Below are 20,171 nucleotides of genomic sequence, written 5' to 3' on the forward strand. Positions count from 1 at the left end.
TGCCCTTAACCTTATAGGACGGCCTACAGTACCATAGCCTGGTCTTTTAGGGGGATGTGGTCCACCATTTCCTTGTGTTTGACGAGCTATGTATTGGAGAGGAAACAACTTTATACATTAATTAACAAATTAATTAAAAATAACTTGAGATAAAGTACTTTCATGTTCCAAAACTGCAAATCAGATCTGGTATTTTTTTTTTTAAAGTACCATGGTCTTGAAGTAATTTAAATTAATCTGACTTGCAACCATTGGTAACAGATAGGCTGTCAATAATATTAATGCAGTCAGAACATTGCAAGAAAGCCCACTAAAACACTCCTCGACTTCAGTATCACTTTGAGATACACACAGACACTGCAGGCTTAATGCTGTTTAGTGCCAGTGTACAACAAACTCGGTCAGGTGCATATACAGTACAAAGTTTTGTGTGTGTTAACATTGGCTACGGGTAATAACAAAGTGCACATGTACTATATAAACAGCTTCATCCCTTTGATTGTCTTTCCAAGGCTACCATGTACATGTTAGCTGTAATCTGTGAAAAAAAAAAAAAATTACAACTCACAACTTTTACAAATGCTGACGGTCAATCTTCAGAATCAAAATTTACCTTTTGTAGCCAAGCTGGAAGCAAGCTTTGTTAATTGTTCTACATCTTGTTTATCATCAGCTGTGGTTTTTGAGACACCAGCTGTCTTAACAGAAGAAGTAGCAGCTGATACACCAGCTGTCTCAGCAGCAGCAGCAGCAGTCAGAGTGGAAGGCACTGGAGTAGAGGCAGAGGTGTTGGAGGCTGCCACACTTTGAGGTTCTGTAGAGGATTAAAATTGATTGATAGATATATTCAAAGAGTGTACATCCTGTTGCATTCCAGTGTACAATTCCTGTTATCCATGGTAATAGATGTCCAACAGTAGCAATTAAATAATGAAAGAATGAATGATGCGAATGCAGCCATAACACTACTGGAGAAATGACCTGAAAAAAATTTTTTTGGACATCTATTACCATGGAATTCATATACTTGAGCTGAGTATTACGTCCACTGAACATATAGCGCCAAACCTACACACGACCACTCTAATGTGGCTTTGATAGTTCAGTTGGTAGAGCATTGCACTGGTAACACAAGGGTCGTGGGTTCAAATCCCATACAGAGCCTGAAATTTTTTCAGGTCATTTTTCCAGTAGTGTTATGGCTGTATATGCATCATTCATTCTTTCACAATTCCTGTTATGTTTTATTTAGTAAAAATGGTGGTCAGATGCATATTCTTGTACAACGTACATAATTCTTCCTTGTAAAATCTCAGTAACATATCAAGTTACACCATATTCAAACAGAGCTTTTTTTCACACTACCTTCCTTAACTTAAGGAATACATGTTTAAGGAATTATATAATGAAACTTAGAGAGATAATGTACAACATCCAAATATCTTTTCTTTTTTGCAAGCAATCTTTACTTGTCAGGATGTAGCAGACCAAAAATTACAGATAGGTATGAAAAACTTGATCCATAGGCGTGAGTAGCCTAGCCTCCTACACAGACACAGTCTTCCTCACCCTTGAATGTAATTATAGTTTTCTGATCACTTATTGTTGTTGCAATTTATCTATGTTAGTTTTCTATGTATGTTGTATTTTATCTCATGCAGTTCATTTAAAATAAGGAATCTAGAATTCTGTATAAACTGGCCTAATTACTCAGATGTCTCCTTTTTATACTTGTAAACATATTTATTTTTTTGTTTTTGTTTTTGTTTTGATCATCTGTGCAATTGAATTGGAGTAAATAAATAAATAAATGTCTGCTGAAACACCAGGCTATGCATGTGGCCCAATCACAGCACACTTCCCGATCAAGGCAAGGCACTTTGCACCCAGATAAATTTTGCAAAAGACTTCAACGGATACAAGCATGGTCTTTCAATGGGCTTGAACATTAAATTTATTTTTTTTAAATTACTTATTGATTTAAATCCTTATCAGCAAGAAGCTGTTAGAGAGTACAATGTATTTCATGAAGAAAGAGATGGACTTGCTCATAGAAGACATTTGTTTGGTTAGGTCTGCAGGAAGTCTTCTTAAAACTTTAGATGACACCAAAATACTATAGAGCGTGGCCTTTCAAAGAGTGTCTGAGACACTTAAAATATTATGTTTAAATTTGTGAAACTATTGGTATTTTGTGAAGAAAAAGATAAAAAGTGTTACTTTGTAAATCTGTGAACTTGGACTGGATTTGAAAAATTGCACATTTTAGACATACTTATACCTAAAAGCATAATTTACCATTGAATGGGTGATTCCAGAAAATATCCATACCCTACCAGCTTTTGGCGAATAAACATCACACATTGCGTGACTCAAAATTTGGCCAAGAGGGAGTTTGGGTCTGGTCACCGACAAAAAAAAAAATAATAACAACAATAAACCACGGGTAGAACATGAACCGCGCTTGGCCCATGGCCACACGGTTAACAAGAGATCCATCAACTTTAGGGCATCTGGAGCCCAATGTGCAACCCACATTTTATTGCTTTTCTTCTGTTAATGAACGTGAACATATACGTGATTGATCAATGTTTGTCTTGTTTCTTACTTTCCGCAGTAGTTAGCAGTGTTCTCAGTTCGTTTGTGCTTTCACACTCTTGTCTGTCTCCTCTAGCAACCCCCTCATGTACTCAGAATTCTAATCATAAGCACCCCCAGGCCGTTGGATTTCTAGTTGAAAGAGCCTCCTTGCCCTCAGAATTCCAAAAAGTAACAGTACAGGTAGTAGTTACAGTATATCGCACCAAAGGAGCCTGTTCATTTATGACTGGCTTTTTATTACACCATTACCCAGTGCAAATTGGCTCTAAAGTAATTTCAGAGTGATCTCCAGCTGATCTTTACAAAAAAGGGGAAAGAAACGTGCTGTCTGTTTCAGCAGACGTTTATTGGGGAGGAAGACTGCTTGACAACCCTAAAGAGCTTTTGTGTAGAAGGCTATGAGTAGCTGTGAAACATACGTTTTTGACCTCCAAACATGGAACCCATGCCTAAGGGGGTGATTACATGACAAATATCGGCCTGGCTGAAATTACAACAGGTTAGGTGGGGGCTGCGATTAACAAAACTCAACCTAAGGGCTAGGCCCAAAATGTCTGCTATAAACATCATTTTTAATTTGGCACTGCGTTTAACTTAATACTATTTACAACTTTTGAGCTGCGATTAATCAGCCCAGCTTCTGAAACAAATCCTCTTGAAATAAAGTTGGGAATTACATGGAGAAGATTTCAGCCCAGGCCTAGCTTCAGTCCAGGCTGAAAGTTTCAGCCCTGCCTGGTTTGAGAATAGACTGAAAGCCCAATGTAATCGGAATCAAGTTTCCACCCATGATGTCAAACCAAGAAATCCTCACTTGGTTCAAGAGGCGTGTATGATATCTTACTGCCAGAAGAATGCAAATATGCTCATCATTCTACAAACTACAAATTTAAACCCATTGTGAACAGATTCATCTTCATTTCAGTAAAGCTTACCCTTAACCTTGGTACCAGAGGAAGGAGATGACGTAGATGACTTGCTCGCACCAGGAACTTGTTGTTGTTTTCGTTTTGATTTCTCTTGTGGCTGAAGGACTGCTGTAGAACTAGAGGGCGTCTTGCCGCCTTCCCCTACATGTACTTTCTCATTAGCTGTAGTCTCGTTCTCTCTCGGTCTCTCTCGTCCTGTCTCTGACAGTTCGTCATATTCAGCTGCTGTAGAACTTGAAGGCTCATGATCTGACCTTGCTCCCGTAGCAGGCTTCTCTTCGCTATCAACTTCAACTTCGTCATCATCGACAGGCTTTCCTGCCCTTTCGTGTCTTCCAGGAGTGGGTAAATCTTGTCCTCTGCCACGTCCTCTGCCACGTCCTCTGCCACGTCCTCTGCCAGCACCGCCTCGTCCCTTATTTTTTCGCTTCTTTTTCCCCTTCCCTGGTCCTGGGGAAGACATTTTTGATCTTCAACATAAACTGTACACACGAACAATTGCGAAAAAGAATAAATGCTTCGTTAAGCTTTTTCTTCTAGGGAAATAACCATGATGTAATGGGGAATGACAACCAATCAACAATGAATAACCATTTCTCGGATCCTAGGAAAACAAATGTCCCTGTTTCCGCTTATTATACTCTTTTAGAGGGAAATTTCCTCTTCCTGTGGAAAAATAATTTAACATACGTCTTGATGTACACACCTGTGCAAGGGTAAAGAAAGGTGTTCTGGCTTATGAGACTCTATAAATGGTTTTCCGTCGTCAAGTCGTGCATGGCCGTACTTCCGTCCGCCATCTTTGTCCGATCCATCCCCAGGGCTCCCCAGGCCCGTCTGTCCCTCTTTTTAAAATCGTCGGGGCTCTGGCACGAGGACAAGGTACAAACGAATCAAAGGCTCGTGTGAGCCAGCTCATGGGTGAACATTTCTTTGTGTCTCAATTTCAAAACGAGTCTTCAAGCAAACTGAGTTTGATTTGCATGAAAATGAACCTGTAGGCCAAAGTCAATTATTTGTTAATGACATGCCTAATGTAGTTACCAGTGCGACGCTGGCTATGCTTGCAGATGACTCAAAATGTTACAAGGTTACTAATCATCATTCTGATTACTTGCAACTGCAGCAGGATTTAAACGCGCTTTCAAATTGGGCGTTGCGAAATGAGTTGTTTTTTCAGCCTACTAAGTGCAGTAACCTGCGCATTTCTAGGAAACGCCGTAGTCCACCTCGTAGCTATAGTTTAAATGGTATTAATGCGGAGGTTGTCATATCTGAAAAAGATTTAGGTATTGTGATTGCAAATGACACCTCTTGGAAGGATCACATAGTTATGATTGTAGCTAAAGCTAATAGGATGCTTGGTTTTCTCAAAAGAAACTACGCAGGTATTGTTGGTAGTACAGCGCTTTTGCGTCTTTACTGCTCATTAGTGCGCGCTCATTTTTGTTTTTGTTCTCAGATATGGGCCCCTCAGTCAATTATCAGCAATTTATTACTTGTAGAGAACATACAAAGGAGAGCTACTCGTTTTATATTAAGGAATAGTAACCTATGTTATAAGGTTCGACTAATCAAGCTTAAGTTATTACCGCTTAATTACTGGTTAGAATATCTTGACTTAGTTTTCTATTTTAAGTGCCTTCATGGGCATATAGATTTCACTCGTGAATTTAGTTATTATTTTTCTTTTCTAAAGGGCAACACGCGCCGTGCTTCATCAGGGCTGCATTTAAAGACTAACGTTTGTCGTACGTCTTCCTTCCGAGACTTTTACTTCAACAGAATAACTTTGATATGGAACAGTTTACCTGAAAATATCAAGGATTCAGACTCTATAAGCTCTTTTAAAAGTAAACTTAAGTCATTTTATTTTACTAGACTTTTAAATGTTTTTGATGGTGACAATTTTCGTTCTTTTAAATTAATTTGTCCTAAGTGTCGCCGTGTTAATATTTTCTTTGTCTGTACTTGTTAAGTTGATTAGTATATTTTAGATTGTATTTGTGTGATTTAGATTATTGATTTGTAGTTTAGTCGGGTCAGGGAAGGGTTTTTTCGGGATATTTTTTAGGGGGTTGGGTGTGGGTGTATTAACCAAGTAGGGGACTTGTGTCCTATTGTTAAGCACCTGTACTTGTACGAATCCATAAATAAATAAATAAATAAATAAAAAGTCATATGAATGGTTTCCCACTTAGGCTCGTTTTGACACAGAGGCAAAAGGCAACTAGGAAAGGCCTCTATTGGATGAATGTAGAAAAGGTAGTTGAATAGAAAGAGAAGAGAAATTGATCATTGTAGAGTTCTTTTCAGTAGTGCAGTGAAAAACAGGAAAATAAACATATTCTAGTCAAATGTGATGCATAGCTTCTGATGTCCAAATATGGTTACTTTTTGAAACCCTTTAGGTGGCTGAATTCGTTCTTTGGTAAAATCATTCTATACTACATAACTAGTAATAATTAGATATCAGTGAAGTGCATTCGATACCCGGGGGGAGGAGGGGGTACTCTAGCAATTTGTCAACAGCTGTGTTGCTAGGAACATGGTATTTTGGGGGTTTATATAGCAGAGGATATTCAGTTAGTATTTGGACATCTGATTGTAGGTTGGGTACCAGAAATACCTTCTCATACTAAATAATATTCCACACCATGTATAATAAAAGGAATCAGAAACTCAATTCTTTTTATATCAAGATCCCCGACTGTTTTGCCAGATCCTTATTCCTATACCCAAAGTAGACTGCTGGAAAAGCATACCCTTGACAGCAGCGCATACTAAAGCCCGTTTATGTCATTCCCCTGCCAGGGTTTTCCAAATTGTGTATTTTGGGGGTATTGTTCAACTTTTGTCCTTTATTGGCATCAAATGTCACATTACTCTAAACGGTGCATCGTTTAGCAAGGTTAAGTACTGTGTATAACTATAGAAAAGAATAACAGTACATTAAACTTTATTTCCAAATGTGAACGTTTCTAACTTAAGTTTGCATGCAAGCTTACATCCGGCTTACATCAATTAAGAGCCCATTAAGCTGACCTGCAGTGAGATTCCTTGAGTGGGGTGCATTTCCATTTCCTTTTCGTCGTTTGTTGTGCTACGTTGGAATATGTACTGTCTTTCGCAAGGTCAATGAAGTTGTGTTGATTTATTCGAGCTATTACGGTCGAGCCTTGCAACTTTATTCTCACAGAGAAGTTGAATCGCCGAGAAAAGCGGCTGACTCCTGAAGGACGACACAGATTACAAATCGATATGTTACCCACGCAGTTTCGGAGAAAATACAGCACTACTCAGCTTTCTGGTACTTAGATAAGTACCTTTAGGCATTTTCGCTTGTAATAGTTCAAATAAATCAACACAACTTCACTAACCTTGGGGAAAACTGCGACGATTCCTACGTAGCACAACGAAGGAAGAATAGCACTTGGAAATGCACGGGTAGCACTTGATGTAAGACCTCGCCATTATTCAAAGCAAGGCATCACATCAGACCGAGGCCATGTGTGCCACATAGCCAGTCCAAGATGGCGTCCAAATCCTGAAATTATCTGGCGTCGCGGAAAATCGCGGGACATAAACCCGCGGGAATGACGGGATTAGAATGCGTTCTCCTATCGTCGAACGCAATTATTTATTACAAAAATCTTTACAGCAGCAGGAGACACATGTAGTAAGTGTACAGCATGATAACAACTATTTTAAGAATTGAATGAAAATTCAACAGGTATAAGCTGGAACAGTTAGGGTAGCTTATACTTCAAATAAACATTGTAAGATTTGAATTTAATTAATGGAGACAGATTATTACATGCTGTTTTTGTGTTCCCCTATGATGGGTTCTAGTAGTTTCATTTAATTGTAGTCCAAATAAAAAGGACTGATGTAACTCTCTGTATATGTTCATGTATATGAACATGATATCGAGAGGCTAATTTTAAGTTGAAGTTGTATTTCTGTATTCCACTGTAAAGCTATCAGTTAATTTCTGAGTCTTGACACATATAGTGAGTTTAGGTTGGTTTCACTTGTTGCATTCTTGACTTTAAGAAACCGACATGAAGTTCAAAAGTTTTTCCATTATACGTGCGGTTTTAAATGTACGCTTGTAACCAATATCTTTTGCAAAAAGAATGAGTTTCAACAGCTTAAGTGGCAGCTGACACAAGTGTTGAAAGCATCTTATTCTCTTTGTAAGCAGGAGTATTCCACATCCATCTGTAGTTCTCAGATTAATTCCATGAAATCTTAAGGGTGACTTGTGTTGTTAAAGCCAGCTTCTACAAAGTCTTTCAATATTATTTTTGGCAGCTGATAAACACGTATAGCATCAGAAATGGTGTTGTTAATATTGACATCTGCTTTCTGTCACTTGCATATTATACTGTAGTTGTTACTGTCGTGTTCATCCGGGTTATTTGTATATGCACAATAATACAACTTCACCTGCAATACCAAATAAAGATAATAGTCACATATGTTAAAAGAGTAAAGAAATGAGTGCAGAAAAATTATACATGGAGATCTTTAATTTGCTGTCCTTCCAACCCCCCACCCCCATCCAACCCCAATAAAAATAAGCTACAGCTGCACTTACCTAAATGTGGTGTCCAAGTTATATTTCTTGCTTTTCTAGAAAGGGTTTAAGAAAGAAAATGCCAGTTATCAATGGTATACTTTGCTTCACGAAACATTAGAGCCAAAATAATTCCTTTTACCTGGAAAATTTATTCCTATATCTCTATAAAGACTAGCAATTTAGGAACATGAAAAGCACAGGAAATTCAAACCATTCTTTGTTTCTGCCAATAACTGTTCTGACTGTTTTCTATATGTGATTCATTAATAGTTGCTTGATACATTTAGATATTTATTGGTATGTAAAGTCTTATATTTAGCTAAATCAATTATAACGATCTCATATGATACACATAGTGAATTTTTTTAAACAAATATTCAAACAGCTTTCATGGAAATTTATATAAATAGGCTTATGATCACTGTAGTAGGACTCAAGGGTACCTGCTGATTGCACACTTTGTGGTACATGATCTATCCGTGTACTGTAGTCAGTACATGTAGTATACTGGTTAATCAACTGTAACCGTTATAAGATATTTTGTTAGAACCTTATGTTCTGTATTTGCCTGCATTATATAAATATTGAAATCCTCAAGCAGTACTGTCGGAATTGTAGGTTCTATTAATACTGCATTGTGAAGATGAGTAAGAGCATCAATTAACTGAGAAATTGTAACTTAAGTTTTCAAAGGATAGATACCAATGGCATGAATATTTGAAATTGGTTGGCTTAAAACCATAACAGTAATTTCCAAATTATTAAAGTCACATCTGTATGGAATTTTAGTACAATTCACAGCAGTTCCATTGCAATTTCTTATGTTAGACTGACTATAGTCATTTCTGTAAAGCATAAATTCACAAAGCTGATATGCATCATCCCTATCTGACAAGCAAAGCTTTGATTCAACAAAAATGTTGGCATCAGCTTTTTGAATGTTGTAATCACTTCGCACATCATCTTTGTGGAGGTGGAGAGATCTAACATTCTGTAACAAGATTGTTTTTGTTTGGGGTGAATTCTCAGTGTGACACTGCTATAGGCACAAGGCTTGCTTGTGTTTTTAGTCTGCTTATTTCACTTTTAACTCTCTCACTAACCTTTATTTCGTTTTCATTTAAGGTATCAGTAAGGGGAAAATTTGCCATTCTGCATAATATTACTTTTTTAAGTCGTTGGATAAATCTTAAGGTAATCTTTAAGATAAAAAAAAACTCCACGAAAAAATATTATATCTGCCGCTAGTTATTGCGCAAGAAAGATTTTTGCCTATTAATTACTTTATTGAGAGTTGACAAGTGCTGTCAAATGAATTAATTATCGAGGCAAGAAGTCACATGACATCAAGACACGCGATTCGCGCGCCATAATTAGTCCCGGATGTCTTCGAAGAAGAAAAAACGATCTTGCCCGTTTTCATTAGGCTCGATTACAAGCCGCTGTTCAGGAAAGTAGCCCGCGCTCGTCTCCTCTCCTCTCTTCTCGGGGAGGAACGTAGACCGGACTCGAGAAAGCGGCCGAAATCGAGCCTAGTTTTCATCGGCTAAAGGAAGGCCAAAGAAGGCAAAAAACACTTTCGACAAAGAGTGTCGTTTTACAATCAAGAAAAATTGCTGGATTAACTCGACAACGATCGCGATCACGAAGCCAGCGAGCAAGCCGAAATGAGCGCAAGCGCTAAAATACTGTTGCGAAAATCTGTTGAAGCAGAGGAGATTGACGAAGAGAAGTGGACCAAGTTGAATGGCAGATCGATTGTACAAAATTAGAATCAGCAGTGCAACATTTTTTTCTTACCCAGCTATCATCATTCTTCCAGCATCTTTGCCTTTGCATCAACATCAGTCGATGAAGTGTTAAAAATTTGAGGCGAATCGGAGTAACTGGTCTTGCAAAGTCCAAAAAAAATCATTAGCCAGAATCATTTCCCTAAATTGAGCGGGCTTATACCTTGATTCATGGGTTCGTAAAGCTTTGTAAACATATTCACATTTTCGAAACACGGTAAATTTTTACCGTTTTAAACAGGTCGGGTGATAATCTGTAGTTATTAAGCTTCCAATAAGTATACTGTTTAGTAGTGGGTTTTTGTTAAAACCACGAACGCCAGAGCGGACCGCGCGCGTATGGTCAAATGGGTTATGCTGATACCTTAAATTGATTAAGACTATGCAGTGCAGAGCTGCTTTTGTTCTTTTGCAGTTGTTCCGCATTTGTTATTTGGCATTTGTTACTTTAATTTGTATAGATTATTTGACATTTGTTGCGCATTTTTTTGAGTAGTATTTGACAGTCTCGCTTTCCACAATTGTGGCATTTAAGTCCCAGCGAGAGGGGAACTCGACGTTCCAAAGGTAAACTAAGCTACTAAATGTCATGTATTTGGGTTATTGCAATCGAAGCACATGGAACAGAATGCGCATAAGTGCGCATGCTCATAATGTCAACCGCTGGCTCAATACACCACAACTCCTCTCCCTTAAGCCAGTCTCGTACCCCAAAAGTTCAACACAACATGCTATTCTTAAAAATAAAGTCAGAGCCCTAGAAATGGGCAGTTCAATGTTCAAAGGTCCAGTCGGGCTGGGGGCTTCCTCTCTCTGGTAGGGTATCTTCTAACAGGAACATGTTCAATCTGGCTCGGCGGGCTGCTAACTGAAGGTTTAGCCGCTGGATTGGATGGCTGAAAACCCGTTTCCCGTGGGAGGGCTTCTGTCTGCTCAGGTGGCTCAGCTACTTTGTCACCATGGTACTCGACTGGGGGCGGGAACAGCAACGGCTGGATAACTGGTGTACGGTTGTCTGCAACAGGAACATTGGAATCTTTGATTTGGTCTGTGTGTCCACGCCAAACTAAGTTAGGCTCAATCTCCACTTCATAAGACAGGGGTCCTAGTTGTGCACGCACAGTACCTGGTACCCACTTTGATTTTCCATCGTAATTTCGTGCTATTACTCTCTGGCCAATGGAAAAATGCCGTGTTACAGAACCACCCTTGGCGACAGACTGGTCTATCTGACGGTTGTTTATCTGGACGCTGAGATCTGGTTTTAAAAGGTCCAGTCGAGTGCGTAATCTTCTTCCCAAGAACAATTGGGATGGTGGCTCTCCAGTGGTTGAGTGGGGAGTGTTCCGATAAGCCAGCAAAAATCTTGCCAACTTTAAATTCAAGGATTACACTTCAGTTTTGCTCTTCATCGCACTTTTGAAGCTCCCCACAAAGCGTTCCGCCAGCCCGCTGGTGGCAGGGTGGTAAGGTGCTGACGTGATGTGTTTGATTCCGTTTCTCTTAAGGAATTGCTGAAACTCTTCTGATGTGAACTGCGACCCGTTATCGCTTACCAACTGGGCTGGTATTCCATATCTGGCAAATAACTTCTGAAGGACTTCAGTGGTCTTCTCTGAGGTTGTACTAGTCATTCTCTCTATCTCTAGCCATCTTGAATGTGCATCCACTACCACCAAGAACATGCTGTTGAGGAACGGACCTGCAAAATCAATGTGAATTCGTTGCCAGGGGGACGAAGGCCAATCCCATGCGTGTACCGGTACTGTACTGGGCTCTCTCTGTGTTAGTTGGCAACCTGAGCAGGACTTAACCGTCAGTTCAATTTCCTTGTCGATTTCAGGCCACCAGATGTAACTTTGGGCGAGGGCCTTCATCTTCACGACCCCCATATGTCTCTGATGCAGTTCTTCGAGAACTTGAGGGCGCAACTCTAGAGGTACTACGACTCTTATTCCCCACATCAGACAGCCTGACTGTAATGTGATCTCATCTTTGCAAACAAAATAGGGGTTGAGTGCAGGAGCAGTGTTGTGTGGCCAACCTTTACTGGTCATCTCATACACTTGAGCCAAAACAGGATCTCTCTGTGTTTCTCGCCTAACGTTATCCACTGTGACTGGCAGTGGATCAAACTGCATCAAATTAAATACACCCACAAGGTCGACAACTTCCTAATCTCTGGATTCCTTTACGAGTAGAAGGCAGGAAAGACCATCGGCATTACTGTGAACTTTAGTGTTCTTGTATTCAATGGTGTAATCATAGCCCGCCAGGAACAAGGCATAACGTTGCAATCGAGCTGCAGTGACCACAGGGATGCTTTTCCGCGGATGAAAGATTGACGTTAAGGGCTGATGATCTGTGTACAATGTGAAAGAGCGGCCAAACAAATACACATGGAACTTCTTTACTCCCCAGATTATTGACAAGGCTTCTTTGTCAATCTGTGCATACTTTTGCTCAGTTTTGGTGAGCGTCCTTGAAGCAAAAGCTATGGGTCGCTCGGTACCGTCGTGCATCACGTGAGACAGCACCGCTCCAATACCGACAGAGGATGCATCACAAGCAGGCCTTAGTGGTAGGCTGGGATCATAATGCGTTAAAGCTTGCTCTGACGTGATCATTTCTTTCACTTTGTGGAATGCTATCTCGCACTGTTCTGTCCATTTCCACTGATGATTCTTCTCCAAAAGTTGTGTCAGGGGATGTACTACTGTCAATAGGTTAGGCAAGAACCTGTGATGGTAATTGATTAGCCCGAGAAAAGATCTCACTTCAACTACATCGTTTGAACGTGGCGCATTCAATACTGCTTCTACCTTCTCTGCTGACTTGTGTAGCCCATCTTTGTCGATGTCATGTCCACAATAAGTTATCTTCTCCTTGAAAAACGCACATTTCGCCTTGTTTGCTCTCAACCCATGAAGCTGAAGCCGTCGCAGAACTTCTTCTAAGTTAGCCAGGTGTTCTGCATCATCCTTGCCAGTAATGATCATATCATCAAGGATACAGCTTGTGCGAGATGTTCCTTCCAGCACTTGATCAATGGCGCGCTGCCAGATTGCAGGTGCTGATGTGATGCCAAACACCAGTCTGTTGTACTGAAACAGACCCATGTGTGTGTTGATGGTGAGGTATTTCTTGGAATCTTCTTCCATCTCTAGTTGGTGGTATGCCTGACGAAGGTCAATCTTTGAGAATTTCTGCGAACCACTAAGCTTTGCAAAGATATCTTCAATGCGGGGTAAAGGACAATGCTCCGCTTGTAGTTCTGGGTTCACGGTGCCCTTGTAATCATCACAAATTCTGACAGACCCATCTTTCTTTAGGACAGGTACAATGGACGTTGCCCAGTCGCTCCACTCAACTTTCGTGAGAATACCTTCATTCCGAAGCCTTCTCAGTTCTTCTTCAACCTTGGGTCTCAAGGCGTAAGGTACGGCACGAGCTTTGCAGAAATGAGCTTGGCTATCTTATTTGAGGGTTAGCCTTGCCTTAGCTGATTTGAATGTTCCAAGTTTATCTTCAAAAACATCAGAGTATTTGTCTAGCATGGTCTGGAGACGCTCGTTAGCAATTGGTGGGGTTTGTGAAGCTTTCAATGATTTAATAGCATACCAATCCAGGCGTATATTGTAGAGCCAATCCCTTCCCATCAACACCGGGCCCTTATTCTTAACCACATACAGATCCAACAGTAAGGGTTGCTGACCTTTGTACTCAACATTTGCCTTAAGCACTCCCCGTGGAACAATGTTTTCCCCCGTGTAGGTTTTCAACATTAGTTCCGTTTTATGCAAGGGTTTGTCGTTAAATGTCTCCTTGTACAAATCATGTGGAATGATCGACACAGCCGAGCCTGTGTCCAGTTCCATTTTCAACGGTTTCCCTTCTACTTTCAGATCTACCCAGATTACATTACTGCTCGGTTTCCTCACATTGTGTATCTTCATGCTTCCTAACACATCTTCAAATCCATTACTTTCACCGTACTGAACTGTATGAACTTGAGTGTTTTGTGGTGTTTTGGGTGGTTGCTTTGGCTTACCTTGTCGTCTCGAGTTACAAACTCTGGAAATATGGCCCACCTTCCCACAATGATAACATGTCCGGTCCTTGAATCTGCAATTGTGTGGCGGTGGCGGTGGCGGTGGCGGTGGCGGTGGCGGTGGCGGTGGCGGTGGCGGTGGCGGTGGCGGTGGCGGTGGCGGTGGCGGTGGCGGTGGCGGTGGCGGTGGCGGTGGCGGTGGCGGTGGCGGTGGCGGTGGCGGTGGCGGTGGCGGTGGCGGTGGCGGTGGCGGTGGCGGTGGCGGTGGCGGTGGCGGTGGCGGTGGCGGTGGCGGTGGTTTGCTGTTATCTGAGATCTTGTCAACTCGAGGTTCTGCGTGCAGCTCACTGTGCAATTCCGAAGGAATATTTCAGTTTTGCGTCTGAAAGCAAACGCCTTTGTATCTGTATATTTTGAAGGCCACAGACCAATTTATCCCGTAAAGCTTCGTTAAGGTTCGCGCCAAAATTGCAGTGAGTCGCTAGTTTCTTCAGTTCTGCTACGTAGGCCAACACGGTTTCTCCTTCTCGCTGATTTCGTTTGTAGAAACGAAAACGTTCTACTATTTCCAATGGTTTAGGACTTAAGTGTTGCTGAAGGGTCGTGACGATCTCTTGGAAGCTCTTCGTGGCTGGTTTATCCGGTGAAAGAAGGTCCCTCAACAATGTGTACGTTTTGCTGCCGATCAAACTTAACAAGGTTGGCACTTGGCGGTCCTCATCGATGTTGTTTGCTAAGAAAAACTGTTCTACACGTTCCGCATAAGTTTCTCATTTCTCTTGTGTCTCATCAAAACTCTCTATCTTCCCGATAGCAGTCATATTTTCGACGTTTTCCTACGACTTCATCCTCGTCGCCACTGTCATGTATTTGGTTTATTGCAATCGAAGCACATGGAACAGAATGCGCATAAGTGCGCATGCTCATAATGTCAACCGCTGGCTTAATACACTTCACTAAACTTTAATTTTCAATAGATTTTCCGAAAATTAGAAGTTAACGAATGCTTGGTATGTTTTGAATCTTCTTTTACGAACGAGTTACTCCGCCATCTTGGATTGTTGTGGAGCCCAGTCTTTTTCGCGTTAGTGTTTTTATTGTATATATCTTTAATATATGTCATTAATTATCTATTTAAAATAGGTTTCTCGCGTTGGTCATTGCTTTCATTTATTTGGTGGCTCCATTTATTTGGTATACTTTATTAACTTGTCAATAGCCGTCTTACTGATCTTTCGTTGGCTTCGAACTGGTCCCAAAGCTTAAAGATTTTCTGCTGTAGGTCTCTGTATTTTCGTCGCTGGATTCTCCTCAGCTTCCTTTCGGACACCAGTCGGATCTGACGTGATGTCAGCTTAGCTTCCCTGTGAAGAAGATGGATCAGCAGGTACATGGGAAGCTGTCCTCGTCCGGATGCTCGTCGATTTAGGCCGTGGTGCTAACCCTCAACATCGTTATTGGTTCTGACAGCCTGCATGTAGCAAGTCCAATCTTTCGGGCTCCGGGTGCTTCCGTGGATCCAAGTGCTGGATACGTAGTCGACGAACTCGGGAGGTGGCTCCGACGCCTCCCTGCGTAGCATCTCGAACATGGGTTCTATCTCCCTTTCTGGCAGGAACGGCAGGGCCATCATCTTTCTGATGTAGCTGTAAGTCCCGCGGTCGTGGCGGTAAGCCGATTGTAGGCCGAGGCGAATCAGCTAAGGACGACTCGTCTAAGGCCACTTCGGCAGGTAAGTTGAAGTCAGCGTCAGGAAGCTCAGAGTTAAAGTCAGCGTCAGGTTCGGCGTATGCGGAGGTCTCACTTAAGGCGGTACTCTCAGCCTGAGGGGTGTCGCATGCTAAACAGCGCCAGTCGATAGTCACACCGGTTTTAACTGCTTCTCAGTATTCGGGCTGTGATACGCCCGTATCGCAAGTGCGGTGTTGCCAACGGAGGCAGCCATCACACTGCAGGCCTTCTAGACGAGGTCGAACTTGTTGCTGACAAGATATACACATCGTAAGGTAGGTGGAAGACATCGTAACGTATAGAGCGTTTTGATTCACTTGTAATGGTTGCTGAATAAGCTAATATGAGTATCCACAATTGAATGATCCCTTTTATACACATCACTAGGATCGAAATTTGGACTTCGAAGGAAACACGCCATTTGATTGGAGAAATCTTTAATTGTATAAACAATTAGCACGGAAATTAGTTTAACGGACCTATGAGGAAACACTTTACGGGTGGGTGAGCGGGCTAACTTGTTAGTAAACATTTGCATATCAATAGACGAAAAAAATTATCATCATTTTAAGAGACGCTTAACTGATTGTTAAAAAACAGACTTGTTAATCGAGATAACAACTTATTATGGAGTGTTAGGATCCTAATGAACTTTGTTTTCCTTCACCCTCAAGAAGTTTTTTGTATTTGTCCGCGGGAAACTGAGTAATACAATTCTTTTGATCGCTGTCGGATGCGATGCGAAGATTAAAACCCTTTCATTACTTTTATAAGTGAACTACAAGTTTGTATCGAATCGACTCAAGATGTATAGCGAGTCGACTTTGCATGTGTATAAAAACGATTTCGAGATATAACGAAACGACAGGATACCAGACAGTCCAAGGACTCTATCCGCTTAAGGTGTTTAGTAGCTTTGTAAGATTAGAAGTTTACTTGCTTAGCTTGTAAAAAAGATTAGCAGTTTACGTGCTTAGTTTTCCCTTGGAACGAAGTGACCAACGGATGGAACGAAGTGACTTGGAACAAAGTGACCATGGAACGAAGTGACCGGATATCGCTACACGAAGCTCCACGTCTCCTAGCCTAGCGAATTACCCTGGCCAGTCGAGGGTTGGGATAATGCTTTTGTCCCCGAATATACGAGAGACTTGTTATCAGCATATTTAGTACAAGCTACATCCATAGAACCGATCGATAATATCAATCGCCAACTGACACAAGTCAACTCTGTAAAGACTAACACCCAACAATGACACAAAATGGCGAACGACAGCTCTCCATGACAGTGCTTTGTCATATGACTATTTTCGGAATCGAGTGGTTTCCGAGCGAAAGAATCTAATTACTAGTTTAAAAGTGCTCTTATAGTCATTGTTTTTAAAGAAAGAAACGATACAACAAGGAGGCTTACCTTAGCTCCCAGATGACACGGCGTTCATTTCATTCCTCCTCGGGTCACAATATTCAATAACACATTTTTACACGATTCCATCGATTCGTCCACGGACCACGGTCAATAGACATCGTAGCTTTTAAGATTCCGATGCAGGTATCGTTTTGTCGCAGCAAGTGTTCCTTAGCGTAATAACTTCCCATTTTTCAACCCACGAAGGAATCCCTGTTTACAGATCGAACAAAAAGTCACCTTCGACCTCCATGCCGTGTTACGCGATCTTGTTGGACAAAAATTTTCGCCTGTATAGTACCCCATAAAACATGCAAAACATATGCGGAGAAGTCTTTGGGACAAAAACAATACTTAGCAGGGGAGGTAGAAGGAAAAAAAAGTTTAATCCAACTTTATTATGTGGCTCTTTCTCACAAGGACTGGGAACTACCGAATTCACGAATTTGAGTGGCTGAAATGGGTGGGTGGGTGGGTGGGTGAGTGAGTGAGTGATTGCCTTTAACCTGCCTTTTGAGCTCATGAAAGACTATGCCATCCATGAGCAAAAAGCCAGCAACAGCGTGGAAGAAGTGTAAAAGTCGACAGGAAGAAGAAATCGACGAGCTTTACAAAAATATGGACACGCTTGAACAGTATTCAAGAAAAAAATTCCCTCGAGATTGAGGGCATTCCAGAAAATGTTTGCAACGACAAAGAGGCGGTTTCTGAAAGTCGCAGAAGCCCTGAACGTCAACTTTAAGCGAGAAGATATCGACATCTGTCATAGAATCGAAAGAAAAAAGACGAAGCCTCCCATAGCAATATTTATTAGCTGCAAAGTTAAGAGGGTACCCCACAAGCAATGAGTTCAACTAAAGAATGTCAGTTTCTCGCAGTTCTTCCCGAGCGCATCTGCAGTGGCGCCGGAGGAAAAAGAGCAAATCTTCATCTTTACTTTATATCTTTGCATGAAGTATCTTTTATTTCCAAAAAGTAACAAAGAACGGCAAGGCTAGCCTAGCTAAAATCAACGTATGCGTTCTGTCTACCTTCCTGATACAGTTTTCCATCAAAATGGTTCTTCATATATTTCCTTCTATATTCATTTTTTGGTGTTCATTTCTTAATATATTTTTAATTAGTCCACTCCTGGTTGAATATTTTTTTAATCCTAAAAATACGTCGACCAATCAGAGCGAACCTTGTAAGAGCTGCGTACCACCTCCATTTCCGTCCCACCGACTTCAAAGTTGGTCTTACAGGCCAAAGAAGGGACCTTAAATAAAGTTCAATTCCCTCTATACTTGACTGGGCACCAGAAAAGGTAAGCCTGAGAGAAGAACGTTTAAAAATACGGGCTGAAAATATTTCTCGTGCTCACACAGAGGAAGCAAAACATTCAATGAAAAAATTCTACAAGACCGTGATTCGCCGATGCTTTTAATGTAGTCGCTTCTAGATTGCAAAATAGTGAAGTTCGCTGGTCCTCCAAACCTTGGAGAATTTGTGGAGAACTTGAAAACTGAGGTTTAGCGTTTGAAAGAAGAACTTTCTAAGGCAACGGAGAAAGAATACATTTTTAGGTTTGGGCTCGAAAGGTTTAGCACAAGCCCTAAAGATATAAATTTCTACACTGGGTTCCCTGACTACGAGACACTTGTGGCATTTTGGCAGTACATTGAACCCAATGCAGCGAACTTGACTTATTCAGTATCAGTGCAAGGGATGCTTCTGGCCTTGTTTCAAATGTTCCATTTCCATGTTTCAATGCAACTGGGAAGAAATTCCCGGGTAAAGGAGTTGGTGCCCAACGTACTCTGCAGCCTATAGATGAATTTTGGCTCTTCCTAACTCGAGTTAGGTTGGGTCTTTTTGAACGTGACTTAGAATTCAGGTTTAACATTTCTACATCCACAGTATCTGATATTGTAAATACATGGAGTAATTACTTGTTTGTAATCCTCGGCAGTTTACCAAAAGTTTGGCCCTATAAAGATGTTATAAAGCAACACCTTCCCAAGGTCTTGGAAGGAAGGTTTGAAAATATTAGGTGTATAATTGATTGTACTGAGGTTAAGTGTGAGAAACCTCAGGACCCTTAAAAGCAGTCGATACAGCAATCATTTTATTTGCTCAAATTAATGTCATCGCTATCAGAGCTATTTTTCTTCACGATTGAACAGTGTATTGATGGTTTAGTCTTCTAGTGCTCATTTTAGCATAACTTCAAATAAACTTGACATACCATTATCAAACTTGGCAAGTGGATAAAGGACAAAGTCCAGATTTTTTGACAAAAAAAGTGGCATTGTCATTGTCGATGACGTCGAACCATACTCTTAATTTAAAGTTTGGAAATTCTAACATTGTTTTAACGCTTTTAAAAGAGGGCAATGAGAGAAGTTGAAAACTGAAAACCGTTTTTTAATTAATATCTGAAATATTAAAGGAGATATGACAATTTGAACTTCAAGGAATGCTCATTCAGTAAAGCAGTGATCCCCCTGAGATAAAATTTTCGAATGAAAGTTCTTTTTCGTGTTTGTAACTCCACTTATATTGCAGGCTGATTGCTTGTGATGAAAAGAACGGGTATAGCTGAAAAAATCCAAATTGAAGTTATTCATGCGTTTATAAGCAACCAAAAACTATTGTGTGACGTCACAAAAAGTTACGCCATCGATTATTTAAGAGAATAAATTATCGTTCTAAAGGCGAAAACAAAAAATCTAAAACGATGATTGTTTGGTACACCAAGATCTTCATTTTATCGAATTCGTAGCATTTTTCAACGAAAACTGAAGAAAGTAAACCAAGAGGGTTAAATTTAAGGAAAAAGTATAGTTCGGGGGGGACACTGAAATTAATTTAAATTGTTATAATTCATAAAATATTTGTCATGTTGACAAACGGTTTTCAGTACATTGTTCTCCTAGTCGTGCTCTATCTTTGATGTGGTTTGTAGTATGAAATTATAAACGTCATATATCACGTGTTGTTGACATCATTAATTATGACGTCATAATTTGTTTACATTTTGTCAGTTTTTCCCAACTAAAATGATCAAGACAGTAATCCAAGGATATAAGCAAAG

General features: G+C 40.6%; 1 protein-coding gene, 1 long non-coding RNA gene and 1 pseudogene across 2 annotated transcripts in view; all 3 read right to left on the minus strand.

Annotated features, from left to right (window-relative positions):
• The window catches only part of LOC110055381 (protein argonaute-2-like), a 61,085-nt gene that overhangs the window by 14,091 nt on the left and 26,823 nt on the right, over nt 1-20,171 (minus strand). The window lies entirely within an intron of this gene.
• LOC149105582 (uncharacterized) lies at nt 3,897-4,443 on the minus strand. The gene is made up of 2 exons (XR_016201167.1): nt 4,237-4,443; nt 3,897-3,980 (listed from the first exon to the last, which is right to left on the minus strand). It is a non-coding gene; the product is annotated as an uncharacterized LOC149105582 (long non-coding RNA).
• LOC149105583 (uncharacterized) lies at nt 15,161-15,901 on the minus strand (annotated as a pseudogene).

The sequence above is a fragment of the Orbicella faveolata genome, unplaced genomic scaffold (assembly GCF_042242905.1).
Source record: "Orbicella faveolata isolate gen_17 unplaced genomic scaffold, um_ofav_v1 contig_34, whole genome shotgun sequence".
NCBI classification, from domain to species: domain Eukaryota; kingdom Metazoa; phylum Cnidaria; class Anthozoa; order Scleractinia; family Merulinidae; genus Orbicella; species Orbicella faveolata.